The sequence below is a fragment of the Centroberyx affinis genome, unplaced genomic scaffold (assembly GCF_046629955.1).
Source record: "Centroberyx affinis isolate AG114_WGS23_722 - 3 ecotype Tasmania unplaced genomic scaffold, CSIRO-AGI_Caff_v1 ptg006535l_1, whole genome shotgun sequence".
Classification (NCBI taxonomy): domain Eukaryota; kingdom Metazoa; phylum Chordata; class Actinopteri; order Beryciformes; family Berycidae; genus Centroberyx; species Centroberyx affinis.
In genome coordinates, this window is record NW_027283308.1 from 10001 (window position 1) to 17500 (window position 7500).

The 7500-nt window shown below is 41.5% G+C and overlaps 1 protein-coding gene across 1 annotated transcript in view; it reads right to left on the minus strand.

Moving 5' to 3' along the window:
• Positions 1-7500, minus strand: part of fars2 (phenylalanyl-tRNA synthetase 2, mitochondrial) — a gene marked incomplete at its 3' end in the record, with an annotated part of 11635 nt that overhangs the window by 260 nt on the left and 3875 nt on the right. The window lies entirely within an intron of this gene.

A 7500-nucleotide genomic window follows, 5' to 3' on the forward strand; every position in this document is an offset into this window, starting at 1 on the left:
AGCCTAGAGTCTAGAGAGGAAAAACAGTGAGACAAAATCTTCCTTTAACAAATATTTTCTGGTGCGTTTTGTACATTTATTGTACAATATTCTTGCATTTGTGACCTCACACAGAGATTAATAGCCTATGTAATCCAATCTAGAAATAACAGAATGAAATGCAGTATGAAATGTAAAAAAAAAAGCACTTAAAATATCAGATATGACCCTACCAAAGTAGTTTGTTTACCATGGTAGTTTCCATTTCCATTTTCCAGTAACTAAGAAAAAATCTGTTTCTATACCAGATAAGCAAGCATTCAGTCAGTGTTGATATTTCTAGATTATGTCACTTGGTTTATACAAAATCAGACATGCAACAATTAATCGATTAGTTGTCAACTATTAAATTAATCGCCAACTATTTTGATAATCGATAAATCGGTTTGCATTTTTTAAGAAAAATAAGTCAAAATTCTCTGATTCCAGCTCCTTAAATGTGAATATTTTCTGGTTTCTTTCCTCCTCTATGACAGTAAACTGAATATCTTTGGGTTGTGGACAAAACAAGACATTTGAGGACGTCATCTTGGGCTTTGGGAAACACTGATCCACATTTTTCACCATTTTCTGACATTTTATAGACCAAACAACTAATCGATTAATCGAGAAAATAATCGACAGATTAATCGACAATGAAAATAATCGTTAGTTGCAGCCCTATACAAAATAGTGAGTAAATAGCTAGTGCATCTATAAGTTTGCTGATGTGGCTCGTGGTTAGAAAGGGGAAGGTCTGGCACCAAGTGGACTGACATTTGGAAGTGTATTTCTTCTTCTTGGGATCTGTTTCATCCATTTTCAGCCCAAACTGAGCGGAGCGGAGGGCGGAGGGGATGAACGCACGTCAGGCCGGCTCGTCTGAGCACGCTCACCTCCACCTCTGGGCCGGGTTGCCAGGTATCCCCCCCCCCCCCACAGAAACCGACCGAGAAACACCCGTTTGATTTGTATCACTATGAAATCGAGAGAGTTTAACGGGAGAAACGACCAATCGGGAGCACGGCGGGAGAAAGGGTTAAAAACAGGGGAGACTCCCGCGGTGTTGGCAGGTATGGTGAGCTCAGCTGACAGACTGAATGATGCAAGTAGAGAAACAAGCAGGCTGATATCTAATATCTGTTGCCTGTCTTCTCTAAAGCCTTGTCCCTGCATGCGAGGCTCACTGCTGTGACTCCAAATAAACAAAACCATCCAAAGAACAGAGAAAATGAATCGGACAGAGTGTTTTATGCGATGGTCCCGTGGTTCAGCAGGATTATTATAACGGTGTGAGACCAGATCAGCGAAGCAGGCGGCTCGGGTGAAACCAAACTCTGGTTCAGATTCAAGCAAAAGACTGAAAGAAAACAATCTAACTCATCAGCAGGGTCCAGACATACAGGAAGTGGTTTACGCCCCGAAACGTACAAAACATCTTTGAAAAGTTTTACATTTTTAGGCAAAACGGGGGATTTAGTCCTGAACACACAGAGTCACAGAAACAGACTGAAACTGTATTGTTTTAATGTTAAAAAAAAAAAGTTGTATATTGCAGCTTTGAACTCATTCTGATTATGGCTGATTTTCTCACTGAGTTAAGCTTCTTGTTCTCTTTAATCTCCTCAACACAAAGAAAATAATCATTTGCATCTCTTCTTTCTGTTAAATCATCATATTTTATCAGTTTTTTTCTCTCTGTCTCTCCCTCTCTCTCTCTCTCTCTCTCTGTCTCTCTCTCCCTCTCTGTCTCTCTCTCCCTCTCTGTCTCTCTCTCTCTCTCATAGTAGTAGCAGTAGTAGTACTGGTCATAGTACTAGTTGTTGTAGTAGAAGTAGTTGTAGTTTCTCTAATAGTAGCAGCTCTATTCTCTTCTGTGTTTTATCATCATATTTTATCAGTGCTTTTTTTCCATTTCTTCTCTTCTGTTTTTCATCACTGTGCAAATAAACCAAGACGAAGTAAACTAAACTTTCTCATTCAGCGAAAAAAAAACTCCATGTTGCCTGTTGAAGTTGCTCAAAACGCCGGTCTGTGTATCACGACTTTAATGTTTAATTTAAGTCAAAAAACAGAAATTTAACATTATACAGAATAAATTCATCCTCTCTCTCTCTCTCCCTTTTTCCTCCCTCCCTCCTTCTCTCTCATCCTTCTCTTCTTCCTGCCTTAATGTTCAGCACAAAAACCTCAAAATCTCAGAAAACAGAAAAATAACACAACATGTGCACAAAACAGAAGAAGAAGAAGAGAAGGTGGGTTTCATGTCTAAATGACACACTTTCTGAGTGTCTTCTGGCTCACTGAAGCTCTTTCTGGGTTACTAATAACATGATGAGTCATGATAAGACCTTTGTTAGTCACGCATTAAAGGCTGGAATCGTGTGGTTTTTACTGACTAACACATTTCAGGAAGAAAATGTTTTCTAAAATTGATATATAAGGTTTTGGAAAGAAACCAGACACATATAATGTCATACAGGGATCCTAGTTTGTTTGTTTGGTTTTCTCAATTTAAAGCTTCAGCAGGGAGGATTTGTATTTAAAAATCCAGTCTTTGCAGTTTAAATGAAAAGTGAGAAGTGTGTGTGGTTGGCTCCCAGTGTGGGACGCTTGATGGGCGTGTCGTAGGTTTCTCCTCCATGACGACAGACCAACAAATACACACTGACTGGACTGAATCTGATTGGACGAGAGCTTTCACTCGCATTTCAAACTGGAAAAAACATGGCGGCTCGTTTGAAAACTTTCTCTTATATTATGAAAAAAATAGTTCACTCTGAAAACATTTGAGGCGAGAAATAATCTGCTGCTTTTCTTTTTTTAAAACGTAGAGAGGGAGGGAAGAAAGGATGGAAGGAGAGAGAGATTGACTCCATGCTTTCATCTCTTTTATTCTCTCTCTCCATTTAAAAAAACATATTTCCAAGAGAAATAAAGAATATTCCGACAATAACAAACGACTGAAAGATTAAAATTTAGGGCCTTAAAATGGAGAGAAAAGGACAAAGAGGATAAATGATTATAGTCTTTCTGTTTAAACAGACTGATGGACTCGATATAGTCTCTCTCTCTCTCTCTCTGTGTCTCTCTCTCTCTCTCTCTCTCTCTCTCATAGTAGAAGCAGTAGTAGTACTAGTTGTAGTAACTGCAGTAACAGTAATAGTAGTACCAGCAGTACTAGTATTAGTCATAGTACTAGTTGTTGTAGTAGCAGGAGTTGTAGTTTCACTAACAGTAGCAGCTCTAGTTGTTGTTTTAGTAGTATTAGCAGTAATAGTGATAGTAGTAGTAGTACTACTTGTTGTAGTAGCTGTGGTAATAGTGGTTACAGTAGCAGTAGCAGTAGTAGTACTATAAGCAGTAGCAGTAGTAGAGTTTGTAGTAGTTTACTTACTGCCACTACTTAATACATCGCAACATCCAAGCTCTCTCTCTTTCTCTCTCTCCTCCTTCCCTCCATGTCTTCCTCTCTCTCTCTATCCACTCTTCTTTCACTCCATCTTTCTATACTGCCCCCCCCCCCCTCTCTCTCCCTCTCTCTCTCTCTCTCTCTCTCTTTCTTTCTCTCTCTCTCTCGCCTCACAGTGCTGTAAGTACATTATGTATTAGGCAGATTTTCATTGAATACCTACACAGTAATATTGTGTATTTCCAGTACTTTTCCATAGGTTAGTACGCAGGTTAGTACACTGGAATAAGGCCACAGATAAGCGTTACCCACAATCCTTTTAGTCTGAATTGCCAATAGATGGAGGGAGTGAAACAGGAAGCAGCTGGCAGCTTGGAGGCCGGCTGTGAAACCTGCAGTCGAGTTTGACTCTGACCAGAGGCCGAGACTCAGCCCCCCCGTCTCTCACACACACACACACACACACACACACACACACACACACACACACACACACAAACACACACCTCCCCTCCTGTCAGGCTGCTGCCAAACAGTAAGATAATTAGCCCTGTCTAGCAAGAGTGGGGATGAGACTGTGTGTGTGTGTGTGTGTGTGTGTGCATCCATGTGCATGCATCTATGTCTGTGTGTGAGTGTGTGTGTGTGTGTCTGTGTGCATGCATGAGAGTGTGAATCCGTGTGAGAGAGACTAAGTGTGTGTGTGTATGTGTGTGTACCCTCACAAATACATGTGAGCTTGTGAATGCTGTGTGTGTGTGTGTGTGACAGAGAGAGAGAGTGTGTGTTTGAGGCCTACTGTGTATTTCTTAAGTGGCCAGTGGTCAACAGTAAAAGACAGTTTGTAAGTGTATCTATGTTTGTGTGTGTATGTGTGTGTGTGTGTGTGTGTGTGTGTGTGTGTGTGTGTGTGAGAGAATGTATGTGTGTGTGTGTGTGTGTCGAGTGTATGTGGGCTTCTTAGGGAGCTCAATAGTCAACAATATAAGAGTTCGGGTGTACTGGACAGCTCCCTGGAGTGTGTGTGTCGGGGTGTGTGTGTGTGTGTGTGTGTGTGTGTGTGTCAGTGTGTGTCGGTGTGTGTGTGTCTAAATCCATGTTGGTGTAGTATCACCCCTGCGGTCACAGTTCATTACCGGTGGATCCGGGGGCCGGTAGGGGACAGGGGGGAGGCGGAGAGTCTCTGCCCAGGAGAGGTGCACCGACCCTGGGCAGCAGATGAGCCGTGCTCCCCCGCTCCCTCCGGAGGAACCAGGCTCATCAATAAAACCAACAGGCCAGACAGGTGAGGCAGAGACACAGGCTCCGCCCCCCCAGGCACACCTCCTTTCCTTACCTCCTTTCCTTATCTCCTTTCCTTACCTCCTCTCCTTACCTCCTCTCTCATACTTTCCTCTCTTTCTTCCTTTGTTTCTCTTTTCTTACTTTCCTCTTTCTTCCTTTGTTTCTCTTTTCTTACTCTCTTTCCTTCCCTCATTCCTTCCTTCCTTCCCTATATTCTCAAACCTTCCTTTCGTTTAGTTATTTCTCTTCCTTCTCTCTTTCCTTGCTTCCATTCTTTCATTGTTTCTTTCTTCCTTCCTTTCTTTCTTTCCATCCTCCCTTTCTCAATCTTTCCTTTCTTCCTTCATTTATTTCTTCTAACGATCCTATCCTTCCTTCCTTCCTTTCTCTTTCTTTGTTACTTTCCTTCATTCCTTTGTCAAACTTTCCTTTCTTCCTTCCTTTATTTCTCTTTTCTTTCTCTTTCTTTCCTTCTTGCATCCTTTCTTTTTTTCTCCCTTTTTTCCTCCCTCCCTTTCTCAATCTTTCCTTTCTTCCTTCCTTTATTTCTCTTTTCCTTCCTTTATTTCTCTTTTCTTTCCTTCATTCCATAGATCCTATCCTTCCATCCTTCCTTCCCTTCTTTCTTTGTTACTTTCCTTCCTTTCTCAAACTTTCCTCTCTCACTTCCTTTGTTTCTCTTTTCTTACTCTCTTTCCGTCCTTCCCTATATTCTCAAAATTCCTTTCTTCCTTTTCGCTTCCATTCTTTCATTGTTTCCTTCCTTTACTTCTTCCTTTCTCTCTCAAACTGTAATTTCTTCCTTCCTTTATTCATCTTTTCTTTATCTCTTTCCTCCCTTCCAGCTTCTCACTTCCTTTCCTTCCTCCCTTTCTCAAACTTTCCTTTCTCTCTTTCTTTCCTTCCAGCATCTTTCTTTGTTTCTTTCCTTATTCATTTCCTTCTTCTTTTTTCTCAAACTGTCCTCTCTTCCTTTTCTTTATGTCGCTATTCTTTCTCTTTTCTTCCTTCCAATGGCCCTATCCTTCCTTCTTTCCTTCCTTCCTTTCAGCATCTTTCTTTGCTTTCCTTCTCTTTCTTTCTTCCTTTCGTTTTCAAATTTTCCTTTCTTCCTAGTTATTTCTCTCCTCTCTTTCCTTTCTCTCTCAAACTTTAATTTATTCCTTTATTTATCTTTTCTTTATCTCTTTCCTTCCTTTCAGCTTCTTCCTTTCTTTACTTCCTCTCTTTCTCAATCTTTCCTTTCCTCAGTTTATTTCTGTTTTTCTTTCCTTCCTTCTTTCTAACATCCTTCCTCCCATTCTTTCTCTGCTCTATCTATCCTTCATATCTTTATTTCTTTCTTTCTTTCTCAACTCTCATTCCTTCCTTCCTTTCTTTGCTTCTTGCATTTTCTATTTTTTCTCGGCGTTCCTCCCTTCCTTCCTTTCTCTGTCTTTTCTTCCATCTATGATCCATCCATCCTCCCTCCCTTTCTATGTCCTTTCTTTCCTTCTCTTCTGGTTATTTACTTTCTTCCTGCCAACGACCCTTCTTTCCTTTCTGTCTCTTTTCTTTCTTTCCATACAAACTTTCTTCTTTTCATCATCCTTCCTTCCAACTTTCCTTCCTTCCTTCATCTGTCCTTTCTTCCTCTATCACTCCCTCCCTCCCTCCTTTCTACAACCTTCTTTCTTTCCTTCTTCCTTCAGCTTTCTTCCTCTTCATCCTGCCCTTCGTTCTCTCCCTCGTTCTCTTCTTCTCTCTCTGTCTGCCCTCTACCACTCACTTTAAATGTGCTGCATTTGGTAAGAAGAGAGGTGACACACACACACACACACACACACACACACACACACACGCACACACGCACACACACACACACACAATTACACCTTCTACCAGGGACAAAGTAACCGCTGTTTGAACCTGCACACACCACGCTGTGTGTCAGTGTGTGTGTGTGTGTGCCCCTGTGTGTGTGTGTGTGTGTGTGTGTGTGTGTGTGTGTGTGTTGCAGCAGTGGGGTCAGAGGAAGTGACTGGTGCCGGCTGATGTGAGCCCCCACTGTCAAAATGTTTTATACATGAGGTTAAGAGCCTAGAACGAACACACACACACACACACACACGCACACACACACACACACACACACGCACACACACAGAGGATAAAAGACTACAGGAGAGAGGGTGAAAGGAGAGTAAAGGACGGTAAAAAGAAAGGAGGTGGAGAAGAAAGAGTGGCGGCTACTAAACGGGTGACATTTTACATTTCTGAGCATTTGGCTGACGGTTTTATCCAGAAGGACTTCAGCACTTTTTACTCTGTGAGGAAAATATCGTCTCTGCACTAAACCGATGCTATTGGAAGAATATCTGGGGTCTCTGAAGGTGTTGGTACCTGCCCAGAAATCAAAACTTTACGTGGAGTTGCTCACTCTGTCGATGCCAAACACGCATCAAACAGCGTCAGTTTACATGCAGAGATGCTGTTTTCATTAAAGTATAAAATGTGCTTATACCATGGTCTGGGTGAATACTCTATTCTGATTGGCTGCAGGGTGTCCATTAATTCCTGATAATGGACACCTACTAAGTAGTTCCAGTGAAACTGTCTGTTCACCGTTCTAAATTAATGCGCTGGCTACGTAGCATCAGCCTGTATCTAAAATGAGTAACCATAGCAACAGGGACACAGTCAAAGCCTCCGTTTACAATTTGTATGTTCGTGAAAATCTAGATATTGATTTGGGGACAATGACATGGCTGATAGCTAGCTAGTCTTGTTGTTAAACATACTGTCAA